The sequence below is a fragment of the Vigna angularis genome, chromosome 6 (assembly GCF_016808095.1).
Source record: "Vigna angularis cultivar LongXiaoDou No.4 chromosome 6, ASM1680809v1, whole genome shotgun sequence".
Classification (NCBI taxonomy): domain Eukaryota; kingdom Viridiplantae; phylum Streptophyta; class Magnoliopsida; order Fabales; family Fabaceae; genus Vigna; species Vigna angularis.
In genome coordinates, this window is record NC_068975.1 from 10,230,705 (window position 1) to 10,251,451 (window position 20,747).

Genomic DNA, 20,747 nt, shown 5'->3' on the forward strand with positions numbered 1-20,747 from the left:
TATCTCATATCCTTCCAAAACAAGGGGAATTAGTCATAAAACCATCAAATTTAACCTCAACTCTCTTATTCACACAACTTAACAGAAAAACATTATTCTAAGCAAGTTTCTAAGCGGAAAAGGGTGTATTTACTATCAAATTACATCACATATAACAATATTTTCAACCGTTATCACAACCCCAAACTTAGAACTTTGCTTGCCCTCAAGCAAAGCAGAATGTAACTCAGCTTTTCTAAACAATCACTAAAATGACTTAAGATTTTTCAAAAACTTTCTCCTTTAGAACGAGATATCACTTTTATCAACTCAACATACAAATGTCAGTCAAGATGTACATATGCCTTAATTCAATCAAAATCAATGTGATGCTCATATACTTCAACCGATGTTATCCTTAAGAATGATTAATCAACCAAGCAAAGATGTAATCAGAAATTCAAAGAACTACTCCTCACCAAGGAAAGTGTTCCACTCAAGCACTCAAAAGTGTATCACTCAAGCACTCAAAAGTGTATCACTCAACTCAAAGGTGTATAGTGAGGTGTTGGTGTCTTTTTCACTCTGCTATCACAATGTCACACAAATTAACTTTGCCTTTCATTTAACAACAATCAAGTAAACTCACAAGCAAGTTGTAATCACAAGGGCTTTTCATGGCTTGTAACTTGGCTAGGCTAAGAAAGAAATTGATTTTTCTGGTCAGCAAAATCCTTGAGTTAAGAGAGACATTTAGGATTTCATCATTCAAGTACAAACTCTCTTTCCTTTTCCCAGCTTTCCCTTGCATTGAGATTTTCTTTTCTTTTCAATTTTCTTTTTCTTTTGTTTTTGCTTTTCAGGTACTCACTGCTTAACTCAATGTTTTTTATTTTAATTTTTCCAGTAACCCTAAACTTGAACCTTTATCAATACCTCATCAAATGTTCTCAACTTAACTCAAGGTAAATATTTTCGCAAAGGGTTTTCTAAACATGCATAAGGTTCAAGGTTCAAAGGTTAAGACAAATTGTTTTCTTTTCAGTGGACAAAAATCATGTGAAGGCTAAAATAATTAGGTATAACAAAAGATGACCTTGATCATATGAAACCTGCAAGCAAGTAGTTCCATCACAGAAAATTTGGGCAAAATCATTCATGCTTCAAAGCAATAACAATTATTCACAAACACTTTGAAGCCCAAAACTCACACAGGTAAACTCTAGAATTCAGAAAAACACCTTGTCCAATATCTCAATCAAATTTTACCTCAAGCACTTGTTTCATATACTGTGAGCCATCACCTGTATATTAGCACATCATACATCATCTCAACATCAATCAATACACTAGAGCATCACAAAGAAATACTTATCACAAAACACAACACAATTGAATCAAAGCAGTGTAGTTTATCCCAACAAAGTACAATCAACAAAACAATTGATCAAAAGGAAAACAATGAAAATAGAAACAGAATAAAGGTTAACAATCAAAGTAATAAAAAACAGTAAAATAACAAAAATCATGTTCTATAACAAAGGTGGCATCCATCAGTAGATGCCAAGTACAACTCATCACTCATCATCATCAGAGTCCTCATCCTCTTCAGCTTCCTCATCCATGGCTGAAGCTTCAGCTGCTTCAGCCTACCACCCTCCTGTGTTGGGTCAGCGAGTCGTGCCACTTGGGCTGCAAAGTCCTCTTAAGATATGAACTGTCGCTCAGGAAAGGCAGACGTCAGTGTCCTCAACAACTCCTGCTCGCCCCTGTATACGACAGCCAATCTAGCATCCAGTAGAGAAAAATACATGTCCCGTATCTGAAAAGGAGAGGCCTCATGAACTGGTTCCTAGGGTGGTGGAGGTACTCTCCTGTGTGCCCTAGGCTGCTGTGGTGGTGGTGCTAGTTGGCCTGGCTCATCCACTACACAATAGTGTGTAAAGTAAGCTGCGTCCAACTCCTTTCTTGGACGCTCCAGTGGTGGTCTAGAGCAGTCTCACAAAGATGGGTGATCAAGGAGGGATGTCCCAAGGGTTCCTTGTTGCTTGCACCACGACCACAACTTTGGATCTCATCAGCTATAACCTGCCCAATGTTGATGTTGAGACCCCTGAGAACATAGTAAAGAAAGAGGACTGTAACACCCCTTACAGAGTGCCACTAGAAAATAAAAAAATCCAAAATTTTACGCCAGTTTTGTTTTTCTTTTAAAATTAACATCGCGGAACTAAACCATCAAAAGTCTAAGCGTCTTACAACATAATGTTAAAACCTTACAAATATCAAATTCATTATTCAAAGACATAAAATTACTTTAAAACATGATAAGTCCCCCATAGTTATTCCCATAACTCTCGTCGTGCTACTTCATCTCTACCTCATCTGCAACACCATCTACTCTCGTACAAGTACGATCATCGTAGGTGGAACCATAACCACAAAAGGAAAGGGTGATTAACGAAGAACCTAACATAGCATATTATTTCAATATCAAAATATCATAACTTAGATTATCCTAGTCACAACCTTACAATACAACATAATATTCAACTCATAACTCAGATCATCACCACTCAGACTATCAAAGTAACAATATTACAATACATCACAGTATTAAACTCACGACTCAATCATTTACACGAGCTTTTGTTGTTTCCTTGAATTTTGTCGTACCAAACCTGTTTCGCAAAATAGGGCGATTCGAGCCGTCTTCCATCGCAACTTCATACCTATCTCCCGGACTCCTCAAGGAATTACGAGTAAAAACATAGGTTAGGCACACCCACCGAGCACTATACTCATACGAGCCGAAGTCATTGGGCGAGACATCCAACCCTTTCTAGTCCCCACGCACAAGGAAAGGGTGACACTCGAACCTCAGTCTCCGCAGAGACTCAACACACTATCGTATCGCAATACGAACACCATCGATTCGACAAAAATTCTAAGGAAATGACAGAACGCTTGCTCTCACAATTTTACCATCACAACCATCACCATCATATATAAAGTCAACTAAATTCATTGACTAACAAATAAAAAAATTCACAAATAATTAAATAACTTAATTTAATTATTTATCCTACTGCCGCACCCCCGTGGAATTACTAATTTCACACTTCCATGAACTAGAACAACATTTCTAGTGCACCCACACTTTTACTAAATTCCCAACACCAAAGAAAACACCTAATTTCAATACATCCCTTTTTACTCTAAACACACTCCCTTCTACATCTACCCTTTTAAGTGGGCCCAAGGCCATTAATTTACATTTTCTCTCACTTCCAAAGTAGGTCTCACATGAAACCACTCATTTTTTACCAAACTCTATCTTTCTCTCTCCCTTTTAGCCACTTTTTACGTAACCAAAACCTCTTTCCTCTTCTTTTCTTTTGTTTTTTTTACATTCAATTTTGGTTTTCACTTTCAATTAAACAAAATCACTTCACCCACATTTTCTCACCAAAATTCCGTGGACCCCACTCCCTTTTCTAGCTCACTTTTCTTCTCGTTCCTAAGTTTAAAGTTTATGACTTCTCTCCCATGCACAATGAAGTTTACGTAACAATATCTCCATCCCATTTTACATTTTCAATCTTCTCTCTCTCTTGCCATTAACTCACGGTCCCACACCATTTTATCATCCACACTTTTATTTTGTTCTTTTTCTACACATTCTCACTACACTTACACCAATCCACCACACACCTACACTTTCCCCTTTTACTTTTCAAATCAACTCATCTCTCTTTTATTCAATTGCTACGGTCCCACACTTATTCTACACCACTTTCACTCTCTTTTCTAATATTAAAACTTACCAATTCATGTTTCCTGCACATACTTTTATGCACACCACCATCTTCACTCCTATTTCATTTTTTTTTTCTACTCTCTCTTTCATTAACTCATGGCCTCCACACCTTCTTCTCATGCTAAAAGTTTATTTTGCTTTTTCTTCTTTCCTACACATTTTACGTAACACACTCTCCATACATTTTCACACTACCATTTTTACAATTTAACTATTCTCTTTTTCTTCATTTCCATTACATTCCAAGTCAACTCCAAGACTCTACTCCATTCCTTTCTTTCTCAACTCCTACCCCAAGACTCTCATTACTTCTCCTTGCCTTTGTTGGGTGATTTGTAATGTGCCCATCTTCACTTTCCACTTTCATAATTCTTCCTTCATGTTCTTCTTCCACCCAAGACCCCAAACTTTCATTTTTTTTCACTGTTTTTCATCAAACACATATACCTCAACTCACCAAACATCACTTTCACTCCTCTCATTCTCATAATTCATTATTTCCTCTTCCAACAATGGAAGAAAATTCTTAATACCCTCTTACCCACACTCTTAGTTAAAGAGTGTAGATAAGTCACTACTACAAAATTGATGATAGATAGCGCTCAATAGATAGCGCTTTTTTAAATAAGCGCTATCTATTAATGCACGAAACAATAGATAGCGCTTATTTAAAAAAACGCTATCTAAATTTATGATCATACATAGCGCTTTTAAAAAAAAACACTATCTATAAATAATTAATATTATTTTTTTTATTCATAATTTAAAATAAGCTAAAAGATAGCGTTTGTTTTAAAAAACGCAGTCTATTTCAACACAATAGATAGCGTTGCTCTTTTACATTTCTCTTTGGGAGCTTCTTTCTACCCTCAGCCAAAATTTTCCCTCGTTTTCTAAATTCAGTTTCGCTTCTTTTAGATTCATCAAACCCATTCCCCCAAATTTGACTTCGTATTTGCCCCCAAATTTCAGTTCGTATTTGCCCCCAAATTTTAAAAAACCTATCACAATATCTCCTAAATTACATTTTCGCGTTCCCTCTACAACCACATTTTCCCTCTTCACAATTCTAATTTTTCTTCCCTGCATCGCAATCTCGAATCTCTCCAGAAGCTTCTTCTCACCAAAGCCATCTTCATCGACGAAGAGTCGTTCTCCAAAACCTTCCTTACCGCTGACCAAGCCCGCTCCATCAAACTGCTCCAGCAACGAGTTGAGACATTGGAGAGAGAGGTTGACTCTGCTATCACCGTTGCCGCTCGCCCTCGCTCTGAGAAACGACAAGCTGAGGCCGCTCAGAAAGTCGCCGACTTGCACGCATTGGAGAGCTGGAAAGCGTGAAAAAATGAAAGCGCGATGGTAAGACCCACTCACATGGCTTTGGCATTTTCATATTATAAAGCACTCGCTCACTCCATATACAGACATCATCACAGTTACCATAAATGACACTGTTTCGATCCAAGATCTTCTCTTGTTCCACCATGCCAAACCCTAGGCTCCACCAAGCAATGCGGGATTTTTCGGGAGAGGGTTAGCGTAAAGGTGCCAAACGAAGAAAATGCTTGTTTTCGTTTTCGTCGTTGTTGTCACCTTCATCTCCCTCTAGGAGTTTTGCTAGTGCCACGACCACGTTTACACGTTCACCATACACCACCGCCACTCCGAACCCGTCAAAAAGTGGTCCCACGCCGCTACCAGAATCCCCCTCCTCCCGATAAGGGCACCGTCGAGTACTACACTGAGTTGACCGACCACGATCGCTTCCTCCGTGGCCGCAAACTCTCTCAAATCGACGCCAGTCTCGCTTTCTCCGATGGCAACTCCACCTTCCGCATCAGATCCCTCGGATTGTACCTTTTCTTCTCTTTGATTCTTCTATTGTCATTATTTAAAGTTTTATTTTTCAAGATTTTAATTTAAATATAATCTCTTCCTACTCTTTTCTAACCATAAAATGATAGGAAGATTAAATTTTGTTAATAATTATGTTGAAACCGTTTTTAATTGTTGATAATGTGAAAATTAGTGTATGAAGAGTTGAAAATTAGATTCTTCTTTTAATTTAAATTGATTAATAATTTCTTTATAATAATTTAGTTATCAGTTTAATGAAGTGACAATGACTTAAGGTTTGAATTTTGAATGAGATTGGCCATGTTTAGAAAGAAGAAATTACTATTTAGATGTGAATAATGTTTGAGTTTGACCATTCTTTGTTAATGATTTCGGTGATGTTACGAATTTGTCAGTAATGTTTTTTCTTGGAGATTGGTTTCATGTTTTCTTTAACCTTTTCTTTTTCTTCTGGAGATTCATACGACAGTTGAAATAGGACATCAGGAGTGAAGTTCATGGTGGCGCTTGATACCAGAAGTGACCTGTTCTGGGTACCCTGTGATTGTACAAGATGTGTTGCTACTGATAGCCCAACCTTTGCTTCGGTATGTTTTATTTTCCTTTTTTTTGTGACCGAAATGAAGTTGTTCCTATAGTATATTGTAGTTGATTATAGGGTTTTTCTCTAATTGTCTTTTTAAGGGCATGTTGCAAGAAGGAAAATTCTTTAAACATTGCATTGAATAAATGATTTTATTATTAGAAGAAATGTATCTAGTTAGATGCGTGTGTGGTGTAGTGGGGTTTTGGTTGATCTATTTGTTTTATTTGATAAAGATTTTATTTGAGTGCCTTGTGTTTACGGTGGGTTGAAATGTTGATTGAAAACTAGAATGTCATTACACATTGGGTGATTGTATGTTTTATTGAAATGTAGTGTAAATGTGAGTGGTTTGAGTCGCACTTGATGAATTGTGTAATTTATGTTAAATTCCATCAAGTTTGGTGTTGATGAAATGGTAAGTAGTTTGTGTTTGGGTTCTAGAAATTTTCATTATATGCTCTGTTTGGTCTGTTCATAAACTGATTTGGGAAAAGGGTATAGTGACGTTGAATCTATCAAGTGAAAGAGAGAGAGAGTGGGGGAAGTGGTTCTGTGATCTTGTTGGAAGTTTAGACGTCTTAGAATTTACTAGAATTTAAGTGCAATGCTTATTAATGGGTTTGAGTCTTTTTTTTCTTATTTCCTAGATGTTTCACATGACTATATCTTTGGTTGTTTAAGTGCAGCCAGCATATGATGCCTTTATGTTTTCCTTCGGAGGAGTTATCTGTTTGGACTAAAGTATGGTTGAAAACTAGTAATAGGTTGGCGGAAAGTGGTTACAAGTCTGATTCATAGTATGTTGATTTAAAATGAATAATCTTATTATCCGATACATGCTTAATTGAACTAGATTAGGTTGTCTTAATTTATTAAATCTAAGAATAACAGTAATCATCTTATCTTGAATCTGTTTAATAACCATAACCTCAATGTGTTTTGATATGTGTTAACTGATTTAGATTTCATAAGTTAAGTAATGGGTTAATGAATTAGGTGCATTATTTTAAAAAGTTCAGACTGTATCTCTCGGTGCATGGGGAATACAATATTTTAGTACAAAATTGGTCACAATATCTCTGCATCTTTACTATGATCGTGCATATAGGCCATGCTTCTTAATACTGCAGATCCTTTATGTTTTTCCCTTGAATCTTTATACCAAATCATACAACTAGCTTCGAGGTGCATCATTGTTCCACTTTAACTTTTCGCTTTTTCTTTTCCTTAAAACAAAAATTCGAATTGTGGCAGAAGTGGGACAATCCTCTTCTCTTTGTTTACAATCATCTTCTCTTTGTTTATTCATTACAAGACTTTATTCTGACCAAGGCTTGGTCTTAGTCTAGTTACGGTAATAACTTTGTCCTAGTTCTAGCACCATTTCAATCAATTAAATATCTTCATTTAGTAGACAATCATTACTAATTTTAAATTACAGAAATTTTATTTTCGTTATATTTAAACCTTTTATTCTTATTATTACTGGTAAAAGTTTATTGTCCTTTAACATTTTTATATTTGTAACATACTGAATAATTACTACTGTTATACTAATAAAAGAACAGTATAAAATTATTTGTTTTGATGGGGTTAAATACATTAATTAAATTTATTGAATAACTATACAAATTGGAAATTATATGATAAATTTAATTATTTATAAATATCAATGTTAATTGTGCTTACTTGTATAGTTATCCTCGAGTGAAAAACATTTTTAAGTGCTAGCTTTCTAATATGTGGAAGGTCAAAAACATTCTTACATTCTAGATATGCAAGTTTTGTGTCTTGTCCCCTGGTTTGTTTCTCAATTAAAAACGTTGTATTTGCAAGGATATATGTATAATTGTTACAGTTATTAGTTAATGGAGTTGGACTGAAAATTCACGTGCGGGTATGGTCTTTAATTTAAAAAAAAATTGAATGTGTTATGATGTTAAATGCTTGATGAATGGATGTGGGGTGCTGTTGTTTAGTTAATTTTAAAGATTTTGGCATACTTTATATGTTATGTTCAAGTATTCCAGTTGTTCATATAGTTGTTGTGCATTCATTTCTAATATGTTAAAAAAACCATTGATTGTATTTAAGTGGTTTAAGGCTTTTTGAGTATTGGTTGTTGATACATACATATATCCATTACCATGGGTAATGTGCTTAACTTTATATTAAACGCTGTTGTATACTGGAATAGAGCTATTTGGATTTTCATGTGTCGGTTAAACTGATTTGGTGTATTGAGTCCAAATACTTATACATTTAATTTAGCAATTGAATGTCACGGTCTTGAATTTGATGCTTATATTTTTCAAAGGTTCTACTTTTGTTCTTTGTTGACAGCTTTTGTAATGTTATGCTTTCTGATGGGATGCCTTCACTTATTGTTACATTTTTTGTCAGGATCAAAATCAATGATAATGATTGTGGATATTATGTGTGTCGATGTATAAAAGAAATTATTACATACTGTGAAGGATGAATAATTCCAACTGATGTAAGTTATCTTTATTATCATAATTAATTTGTAGTAAAAATTTAATTGACTAATTTTATATTATCTTTTTTGTTGCAGTATTTTTATAATTGCATATATCAACCATATCGTGACAACAAATTATTGAAGTTAGGGAAGGTTGATGTTTACATGTAATCAGTACATGCTTATAGGTTGTTATGGTGATGTAAATGTTTATAGGTACAAGATATATATGTTATGGTTGTATATATTGTCTTATAAAGCAATGTCATGTCATCACACTTAGTTGACACTCAAAGATTATATTTTGAAATATTATTATATCAATAGTTTTTATTTATATATTGAAGTATTGCATACTCTTTTTGAGACCTTTGTTTTCATCACATTTGTTTTAATACTTTATATATTTTTTTTTGAATAATAGAACTAATAAATAACACAGGTTTGTATATAATAAAACAAATATTTTATATTTTCTTTTAAAAGATAATTTCATATTTTTTTAAATATTTCATTAAAAATTATTTTTTTTATAAAATTTAGACCAATAGATAGCGCTTATTTACAAAAGCGCTATCTATTGGTATTAGACAATAGATAGCGTTTATTTAAACAAGCGCTATCTATTGTCTGATACCAATAGATAGCGCTTTTTTAAATAAGCGCTATCTATTGTCGGACACCAATAGATAGCGCTTTTTTTAGAAGCGCTATCTATTAATAGATAGCGCTAAAAAAAAGCGCTATCTATGCAGTTTTTTGTAGTAGTGAGTGCTCCCAACAATATATAATTCTTGCAAGGTAATAAGAACCAAGATATACAAAATATACATGATTTTAAAGTGTACCCATGACACTTTTTCATACACAAACAACATCCCAATACATCCAACATGTATACCCATTACAACAACACCACTTTTTCATAAAATATAAACATGTATAATCAATTAACTACCCCATATAGTAGAAAAACAAAAATGAACATGTGAATACCCATTCTCCATGCAACAACACATGAAACTTAAACCCAAAAGAAAAGTACATGCCTCAACATGTTAACTTTAATCCCAACACACAAGAAAGAAAGCATGCAACAACATTATAATGTTACCTTCTACCCATCATACACTATGTTATATCCCAAGTTAAACCCCTTACCTCAATTCCAAGCTAGCTTCCAAAGGCTCTTAGGTTTCTTTCCTCACTAGACAACAAGCTTCCACTCCTCTTGGTCTCCTACAAGTGATGTCCAAAAACACCAAGGCTAGGGTGGCTCTTCCTTTCTCTCACCAACTTGGTTGCTCTCCAAACTCTCTTTTCCACTCTCCAAGCTTTAAACTCTCCCAAGGTTACTTACAAGCCTCCTAAGTCTAGAAAACATGTACCCAGAAAACATGTGCCCACCCAAGCAAAGTGTAAAACAGCATGTGCCCACCCAAGCAAAGTGGGAAAAAAGAAATGGCCCAATGAGAGATTAAATGAGAATAAAAGCTCCCTCTTGGAATCAATTAATGGAAGCACTTCCACGCTCATCTTAACACTTCAATTTCTATCTTTCTTAACTCATAGTGGGACCCACATATCAAGGTGGAAATTAAAAAGAGCTAAGAGCCTTTTTGGTCTTAGGAGGGTGTGAACTTAAGACCAAGCACACACACCCTCCCATGCACACTTACATCAACCACTAAACTAGGCTTCATCCACTGATATAATAGCGCAAACAATTATACTTAAATACTCTTTCAACTTTTTTCGAAATTTACTATGAAACCAATATTAATTTAATTTTCTTCCCTTCCTTAAAAATTCCTCAACATTGTTTTTCATCACAATTTATTATATAATACCACAAAATAAAATACTTAAGGTAAGAAATCATTTTATTTATACGGGTCTTACAATGACCCTCTAAATGGTGATGTTTGACACATGGGAGCATGGTTGGATGTTGGTGATAACGGTTGAAAAACCGTTATTTTTATACTTAATTTTGATATTAAAAACAACCTTTATGACTTACAAATTAGCTTGAAATCATGCTTTTGCTTAAGTTTTGGAAATAAGAGTGTTGGATGGGTTTTATGCTTGTTTTTCCTTGTTTTGGCAGGAATTAAGATGAATTAGATGAAAGAAGTTAAAGTAGTAAGGAGCTGGACTCAGGAACCGAAGTAAAAGTGCATAAAAGAAGAGCCGCATTCACTGCTCAGCGCCACTTTTATCGCTGAGCGGCGTTCAGAAGCACCGTAGTCACCGTTGAGGGCCAAAACTGCAGTTGAGCGTCATTCTGAAGAACCGCACTTACCGCTGAGCGCCAAAAGTGCTGCTGAGCGCCATTTAATTGGGCTTGGGCCTATTTTCTGTAAATTTTAATAAACTATATAAGGGTTTGGCCGACCTAGGGTTAGTATCTTTGGACAGAAAGAGGCGAAATCACACTTTCTTCACCCCTTGGAGGCGAATTTTGGATGCGGAAGCTCTTTTCTTCAAATTCTAGGGTTTTATCTTTCATTCTTTCATTGTTTTTCATCTAGTTTCACCATGTCTATGGTGAACTAAACCTCCATTGTTGTTGGAGAACCGATGTAATCCTTTGAAAATCTCATGTATTGAATTGGTTCTATATTTTATATGCTTTGCTTCATTAATTGTTAGGGTTTTTCTTCTACACTCTATGCATGCTTTGTTTAACTCATTCCATTGCATGATCATTGATGTTATCTATATGGACACATATAGGTAAATCTAGAATTGGGGAAATTCTCCCGGAAGCAATCTTACCTAGACATAGGAATAGGAGGATCGGTTGCCTTTAAGCTTCTCTGCGAATGTAATGCATGAATATTTGCTAGGGAGTGATACGACTGTCGTGGCATACAAATTTGATACAAAAATTTATGCAGTATATTTTACTAGGAAGTGACTCCTAGGTCGTCTCTCAAGGACCAAACGTGGTTCAGTTTCAGATTTAAAAACGAAGTGGGGGGGGGGGGGTTTATGATTTTTGTTTTGAAATGAAAATTAAATTAAAACTGAAAATTAAATGAAACAGAATTAAAAACATTGAAGTAAATTTTTAAAATGGTAAAAACTGAATGGTAAAAGAAAGTTAAAATAACATATTACAAAATTTATTTGGACTTGGAAAATAAAAATGCTGGAACGTTAAACGTACAAAAACGTAGAACATTAATTGCAAAAGTAAAAACATCAGTAAAAACATACTGTAAAAATAAAACTAAAACGGTAAAAACGAAATTAAAACAGTAAAAACGAAAATACAGCAAGGTAAAACAGTAAAAAATAAATCTGAACAGAAAACTAAAATACAGAAAAACGAAAATATGGTACATAGTAAATACAGAAAATAGTAGAAATAGAAAATAAATTACAGCAATAAATAATTACAACAAAAACAGTAAATCTGAAATAGAAAAACTGCAGTACAGAAAATGAAAATACAGAAAACAAAAATACAAAAAACAGTCAAAACAGTAAAACAGTAAATTTTAGAAAATAAAATTACAACAGTAATTAATAACAATAAATACAGAATTGCAGAATCCAAATAACAAAATACAGAAACAGTAAAAATGGAATACAGAAATACAGTAAAACGGTAAAATACGAAAAACAGTAAATTGTAAAATATGAAAACAGAAACAGAATTACTGCACTAAAATATAGAAAACCAAATTACAGTAAATAATTCAAAGTGAAATAATTAACAACAAAGACAAAAGAAATTAATTTGTAGAAAACATAATTCACACATTTAATTACAACAGAAATTAAATTACAGCACCATTAAAATACAACAGTAGAAATTAAATTACAGAATCACAATAAAACAATAATAGACTTAAAGTTCAGAAAATTAAATCAAACTGAAATTAATTACAGCAAACAAAAAAAAAAAATAAAACTGGAACCTTGTGTGTACACCACATCATTCAACCGTATCCTTCCATTCTGCAGTATGCCAGTTGTTCACTCACGTTCCAGCCCTTCTTGCTGGATTTTCCAGCTTATTCCCAAGACCTCTATCTGCTCTACACAGCTCTCTACTCTACTGGAACGTCACGGTTCTTTTTTCTACTTAGAACCAGCCCCTCTCTTTTTATCTTGCAGTAAGTGCCGTCTGTGTCACTTCCTTAGTGCAATTTTCTTCCAAAGATAATATTTCTTTTACTTGGTGGCTGGAGCACACACCATATTTTGTTATTGAATGACCCACCACCGTGCTTGATTTCTAAAGAAAGAGAATGCCCATTGCTATTTTTTTATTGTTGGACGTGACACCTACTCCCATTTAGTCAACTTCTTCATTTTTCAGACAAATCTCCAAAATCTTAACTACTTTCCTTCCACACGTCCCTGTACCTATTTCTCCCAGCCAATGAATTTCTTTCTTTTCTCATGGCTGCTCATTCTCCATCATCAAATACCATGGTGGTCCCTTGACTCCAATCACCGTGCATCTCTCCAACCAAACCATGACAAGCACTCTTGTAAATTTCTCCTTTTGCTTGCTTGATTGTGAGTTGTTGCTGTGTGAGTGAAATGTTGGTGCTGGACCAAGGTGTTTGACATCCTCAAAACTTGCTGGACCGTGATGCTTTCTTCACCAGCTCCCAAGCTTCTCTAAAAAATAAAAACAGCAGCTAGTTCTTCCAAAGTGCAGCCGTGAAATCTCCTCCTAGACGTGAGACCTCCTGGTTGTGACAGCAGCAGCCCTCAATCACCGTGCTTCCCATTTCCTTTACGGTGCAGCTCTCCAAATGTTCTCCATGAATATGTTTCTATTTCCTAAGTGGTGGATGGGTTACTTCTTTTCCATGTGGGCCGTCCACTTCCTTCTTCCTTCTTTACGTAAGTTGCAGCCAAAACATAGAGAAAACCATGAGCTTTCTTCCTTCAACGTGGTGGCTGCTCCAAGCTTTCTCCAACCTGCTGCCAAGGTTTCTGGTGCTGCTGCAGCTGTCCGAGAACACCACTCCATCTTCCGCTGGTGGTGGTGCTGCCTAGAAGCTCTTGGAAAGCTTGCATGGATGGAAGTTGCTGCACCGCTTCACACCTTCTGCTCCCAAGCTGGAACGCTTCTCTCTCTGCTGGTTGCTACTGCTGGACGAAGATATTGCACCTCTCAAGCTGCTTCCAGATGCTCCAATTTGAATGCATCCCGTAATAGCACCTCTGGACGCATCTCGTGGCCGTGAGTGCCTCCCAAAACCATTAAAAGTTCAAGTCAAAAGTTGCTTAAGTGTGGAGTGATTTCCGTGTGCAACTTGCATATCTCCTTCAAGCATCTTTTCACTTTGCTGGATGTAACTCTTTTTCAATAATGCAGCACCCCTTTCAAAGGGTAAAATGACCATAATGTCTTCATTGTACATACTTTTTAATGGAGAGTAATTATTTGGCAACCTTCTAAATGTCCAAAATTATTTCCAAAATTTTCCTTGCAATTACTAATGCGAATAATTAGCTCAGATGATTCAATATTAATTAAAATAAGAATTTCCGATCAAATTACGCATAATTAACAAAAACAGAATAATACCGGACATTTTAACACAATTCCCTGATTAAATTCGGTACAATAAACTAAGTGAGATGAAGAAAATATTAGTTCATCAGGGAGACAAGACATTGTAAACTAGTGATTAGGATTAGGCTTTCTTCACCGAGACATCGGGTTTAAGGTAAATTAGAAAGTGACATTAACATTAATGAAGAAAGATGAATTCATGAATACATGAGAGTGGATAGGATAAGTCGGAAACCCCAACAACATAATCATTCATATTTTACATTAATCTCTTTTGCTTCTTTCAATCCAATTGATCAAAACTCTCATTCATGTTTATTTTCTGCAATTCAAACACAACGATTTTGTTTACAAGTCTAATTTAATCAAGAAATCACATAATTGTTTAGGTCGTGAGTCCTTACTTGGTCTTACCATTTTATTATTACTTGATACGATTCGATACACTTGTCGAGTGTTAACAGTTGGCATGAGTGAAACCCATCCAATACTTTGCTAGAGGCATCAGATGGGGTCTTATGATGTAGATAGGTGCCCCAGTCCTTTTTCTCTGAAAGTGCCCTCTGGGCACACATAAAGTTCGCTCCACATCATCATAGTTCACTCCTTCCGTCATGGACATAACATACTGGCACTGCTCGCCCTCCAGTCTATACCTAGAAAAGTGTTAATGGTGTCAACATCAAAAGCAACTTTCGTACCCCTTACGTAGCTAATGTACGTCTCTTGCTCTTCCCCCAATGCTTTTGCATTTGTATAGAATTCCTTGACAATGGCAATGTTGGCGGGAGTGGGGTAGGTTGCTAAGTGGCCCTAGTCTCTATTGTTTAGCTCCCTTTCAAATTGAGGAGCGAAGGAATGTATGTTGGCCACCGTCCGCTCCATCTGCAGTTTCCTTCCCTCCAGAGTTGAGAAGTATCTCTCATGTGCTGCAGTTCTGAACTTAATAGAGTAAAACTGCTCCTTCTCCTTCGTCTTGGTTCCTTTGTCTTTGGTACCAAAAGTTTTGATCCTTTTTCCTGATGATGAAGCCATTCCTGCACATAGAAATTCACAAAACAAACACAGAAATCATCAAGGATTAGTCCCAAAAAATCAACAAACTTTTCTCACTCAGGCTGAGGGCAAAACAGAGAGCCCTCAACATCACCTGCACAAAACCAAAAAGATCAGAAAACAAGAAAACAACCATTGTCGCGTCGCGCTTGGGCACTCCTTCAGGGGCGCTTGAGCGGCGAGCAGTGTTGTCAAGCATGGCTTTGCTGCAATTTTCACTTTCTAATTCCATTTTTACTCAGTCCAAACCACAATTAGCACAATTTAATCGGTCCAAATAGTGGCAATTCATGCATAGACAGTAGCAATCATCAAAAATCAAGTTTTTCCTCAACATTCATCAAAAATCAAACTTTTAAGAGCTTAAAACACTAGATGGCATGACTTACTTGGTTGGAGACAAAGGATTAGTGGATGGTGCTCAAAGAAATGGTAGAAATTTGAACTTCTAGCAGCTACACACTCAAAAACCCCACTTGAATGGTTGAATGATGCAAAATGGGTGAGAACTAGGGTTCTTGATGGAGGAATGAGGGGGAAAGTGATGAGAGAACTTAGGAGGAGTGTTTAGGGAGGGTAGAGTGGAAGAAATCTGAGAAAGGGGGCTTGGGCGAAACCCTAGGGTAGAAAAAAAATGAATTGGGCCAAAATCCTGCTTGAGCCCTAACTTAAAACCCAAATCTCCAGTCGCGCAGCCCGGGCGCCCTTTAGGGGGCGCTTAAGCGGCGAGTGGCACTTTTCTCCCTTAGCTTTTCGGCTTGTTTTGGGTGTTCCTGGCCTTGGGTTCTCAGATTCAACTTAGAATTTTCAAGTTTCTTTTCCCTATCTCTCACAACAACACTTAAATAAAATAATTAATCTCTCTCCACCCCTCAAACATTCAATCATTACAGACTATGCACACTAGAATCAAGCAAACAAAAAATAAACAGAAACAAAATTCAAATGACAAAAATTCAAATTAAAGAAACAATAAACAAAATAAAAGTTTTTAAAACACTGGGTTGCCTCCTAGTAAGCGCTTCTTTAACATCACTAGTTTGACCTAATAGGCTCATATCACATCCTTGATCTTGGTGTCATCTTTTCCTTCTCCACACCAACTGATCTTTAGTACCTTCCTGTTCACCTTTTTTATTCTCCTGGAAAATGGAGATTCAATCTCTATTAGTCTATCAGTTCTGAGTTCTTTCACAATCCACACCTTTTTGTTGAATCTCACTAGGATGCCTGGTCTAAGTTCTTCATGTTTCTCTAGGGAGTCTTGATGAACACCTTTTCCTTTGCTGTCTCTTTCTTCTTCCTTTACGTGTGCAGAAAACACTTTTTACCTTTCTTGCCTAGCTTGGCAGTTTTAGTACTAATCTTTGGTGCATCTCCACATACAGCTTTGAGACTAGTCTTCTTCACCTGGATTTACTGCTCAGCATTGAAGACATTGAAAATCATCTTCTCTTCTTGGTCTTTAAGTTCTATAGTTCCATCATCCACGTTGATGATTACCTTGGTTGTTTTCATGAATGGCCTTCCAAGAATTATAGGGATCTCCAAATCTTCCTTCATCTCCTTTACTACAAAGTCCACCAGGAATCTGAGGTTGTCAGTTTGAACCATCACCATAGGGCTTTTTGGTGGATTCATCCGCCATAAATAGAGTCATCCTTACAGGCTTGACTTCAAGACCACCAATCTTTTCAAGAACTAATAAGGGCATCAAATTGATACTGGACCCTAAATCAATTAGGGCTTTCCCTATTTTATGGCTCCTGATACTACAAGGAATGGGGAAACTTCCTGGATCTTTAACCTTAGGAGGAAGTGCCTTTTGCAAGATCACACTGCACTCTCCCTGTACCTCAATGTTTTCCTCCTCTAGATATTTCTTTCTTTTGATGAGTTTCTTAAAAAACTTAGCGTATTTAGGAATCTACTGCAATGCTTCAGTCACAGGAATTTTAATCCCCAATTTTTTGAAGATTTCTTCAAAGCACCCTAATTTCATCTTTTTTTCTTTTCTCGAACACTTCTCAGGGTGATGAAGATTTTTCTCAATTTTTTCTTTTTTTCTCTCAACCTCTTCTTTTTCTTTTCTCTCTTCTTTTACAATCTTTTCTTTTTCTTTTCTCTCAACTTCACTTTTTCTTTCTTCTTTTTCTTCTCTCTCAACTTTTTCTTTTCTCTCTACTTCTTTCTCTTTCTCCCTCTCATCTTTTACGCTCACAATAGCTTTGCATTCTACCTTGGGGTTAACTTCAGTATTAGCTCCGAAACTTTTGATAGGTATCTCTGTTAACTTCTATTTGGCTATTTGACCCACCTACATCTCAAACTTCTTGGCTGTTAATAAATTATTGTGAATAGATTAATATTGTGAATAGATGAATACTATGAATAGATGAATGGAAAACTGGGTTCTTTTAAGTTTTGATGATAACATTAGAGTCTTTTAGTTTTACTATTTAATTGGAATTGATGAATTGATGATAGCATGGTTTAAATTAATTAATTATGTGAATATATATGAATTGGAAAATTGGTTTTTGTATTTCAGGTTTGGTTTAATGAGCTAAACCGAATCAAATCTAAAAAAAAACACTAAAGGTAACGTCAAAGTATACACCGTTCGACGTTCAAACATCGACAGTAACGTCCAATATCGACAAGTTCGATGTTAACCTTATGATAGGGAAGTGCATGCCTAAAGAGAAGTATACTAATGACATTTAAAAGAATGAATGGAAAATAAAAGCGGAAAAGAAAAAGGAGGAGGAAACTTATGACTCGTAGACACGCCACTTGAGAGAGGACTCCAAGATAAGTGTCGAAGAAGGACCGCCACTCGCTTTGCGCAAGATAAGGTCTGCCCAAAATGGACTAGAGACAGAAAACTATCTCAAGAGGAATGCAAATTTGCAATTCAATTCAAAGAATTCATTCAATTTCGAAGTTAATCCAAAAGGAGACCCTAAGTCTTAAGAGATGTGGGACTTCTAGTCTTAAGGTCGGCCAGCAGCTCCTAAGGTGCTCTGAGTCTTAATTCTCTTCATCCTAAAGGGTTTATAAGCCAACTAGTTCTCCTAAAGTTCAAAACTAGAAGAAAAGGTATGCTACCTTGCACTTCCATCTAAGACGCCTTTCTTCCTCTTCTTTGCTTTTAAGACCAAGCCATGAGAGTCCCACATTGCTTGTGCTTAAAGGAAAAGAAGGGTTTATAATTGTTTATTCTACTAGAACTAATGAAAAGAAATCAAAGAGGCAAATACAAGCCTTTGAAACCTATTCTACTTTTTTTACAAATGAGTAAAGAAGACAAGAAGTAAAATGATTTCCTTTAGCCATGCTTCTTGTCATCCTTTTATTCTCTACATCACTTGCCCTCTCTATGATCACATCACCTTGCGTCCATCCCCTTATACTTGACGTCAAATATTCCTTTAAATATAAATATTTATTCAAATATTACTCAAAAATTGACGTCCTCTTTGAACTTCGACGTGAACATTACGTCCGTTATCTTCCGCAACGACGTTAACTTTACGTCAATTCCCTCGTACATAAGACGAAAAATCTTACTATAAATATAAATATTTATTCAAATAATGGACGTCATTTTCTTTACTAACGGACGTAACCTCACGTCGTTGCACAAAACCGACGTTAGGTTTACGTCCATTCTTGATCGACTCGATGTCAAATTGTCCTATTAACGTCACCTAGTGATATTCGACGTAAATAGGACAAAACGCTGTTTTTGTACTAGTGAACAGTGGTTGCACCTCTAAATTGGCGCTCAACGCCCCCAAATGGCGCTCAACGCTAATTGCTATTCTTCTATGTGCTACTTTTCCAGCTTTTCCTAACTCCAACTCCTTGCTACTTCAACTTTTTCATCCAATTCATCTTAATTCCTGTCAAAACAAGGAAAACTAAGCATAAAACCAATAATACCACCTTCAATTCTCTTATTCTCACAACTTAAATAAAAGCATGATTTCAAACTAGTTTCTAAGTAATAAAGGGTGTTTTTAATATAAAAATTAAGTATAAAAATAACAGTATTTCAATGGTTATCACAACCCCAAACTTAGAACTTTGCTTGTCCTCAAGTAAACAATATATAATTCAGTCTTCCACCAATCAATACAATGGTTCAACACATTCAAAAACTCTTTCTTCCAAGACAAGTAATCACTCAAATCAGCTCATCGAACAAAATTAAGTGAAGATGTACACATGCCTTGATTAAATCACTCATCATGGTGTTCACATAATCACTTAATATCCAACAGATGTTATTCTCGTGAATGATCAATTAACTAAGCATAGATGTAATCATGTATTCATGGAACTATTCCTCACCAGACAAAGTGTTTCACTCAATCACACAGGTGTATATAGAGGTTACTCCTTCACTCTGCTTATCCCAATGTCACATAGAACGAAATTGCCTTTCATTTACCACAATCAAACATACTCACAAACAAGTATCATCACAAGGGCTTTCCATGGCTTGTAATGTGGTTGGGCTAAGAAGAAAAATTGGTTTTTTCAAGATCACAAAATCCTTGAGTTAAGAGAGTCATTCATAAGTTTATCATTCAAATACAATCTCTCTTTAGACAAACCAATGTCACTCATTCCCAAATTTCCCCTTTTTGCATTGAGCTTTTCTTTCTTTGCATTCTATTTTCTTTTCTCTTATTCATACTTGCTCAATACTTAGCTCAATGCTTTTCATTAATTTCTTTTTCAATTCTCCCAATCAACCCCAAACTTGAACCTTTATCAATACCACAACACGATTCTCAACTTAACTCAAGGTAAAGATTTTCATAAAGGATCTGTTTAAGGCTTGAGGTTCAAAAAGGGTAGAACACTTCGTGTTCTCTTTCATTTGGGCTAAAATCATACATTGGCTAAGAAACGGGGTAATAAAAAATGGCCTTGATCATATGACACAAGCAAGCAAGTAGTTCAATCATAGAAACTTGGGAAATATCATTCATGCTTTCAAAAGAATAGCAATCATTCACAACAAATAGTCTAGAGTTCAAAACCTCACAGTTAAGCTAATTCAATGTTTCGCATACACCAAAAACACATCCTGCTTAGCATCATAATCACAATCATAACATCATGCATTTGTTCACACAGTTTTTGAACAACCACCTGTATATCAGCATCTTGTGCAACATCTCAACATCAATCAATATCAAAACATCATCAAGCAATACGCATCACACGCAAATCAATATCAAACCATCACATCAGATATAGGTCTCAAACTAAGTACATCAACACCTATTCTAAAAATATAATCAAAATAAAGTTCACAAAAATAAAAAAGATAAGTTTAGAAAACTAGGTTGCCTCCCAATAAGCGCTTCTTTAACGTCACTAGCTTGACCCAATAAGC

The 20,747-nt window shown here is 35.6% G+C and overlaps 1 long non-coding RNA gene across 2 annotated transcripts; it reads left to right on the plus strand.

Moving 5' to 3' along the window:
* The first annotated feature begins 4,616 nt into the window (after positions 1–4,616).
* LOC108345946 (uncharacterized) lies at positions 4,617–9,063 on the plus strand. Of its 2 annotated transcripts, XR_008250043.1 has the most exons (5): positions 4,617–5,158; positions 5,224–5,652; positions 6,113–6,243; positions 8,646–8,739; positions 8,818–9,063. It is a non-coding gene; the product is annotated as an uncharacterized LOC108345946 (long non-coding RNA). The 2 variants fall into 2 exon arrangements; XR_001833752.2 differs by having other exon boundaries at positions 4,617–5,652.
* The last annotated feature ends 11,684 nt before the right edge of the window (positions 9,064–20,747 follow it).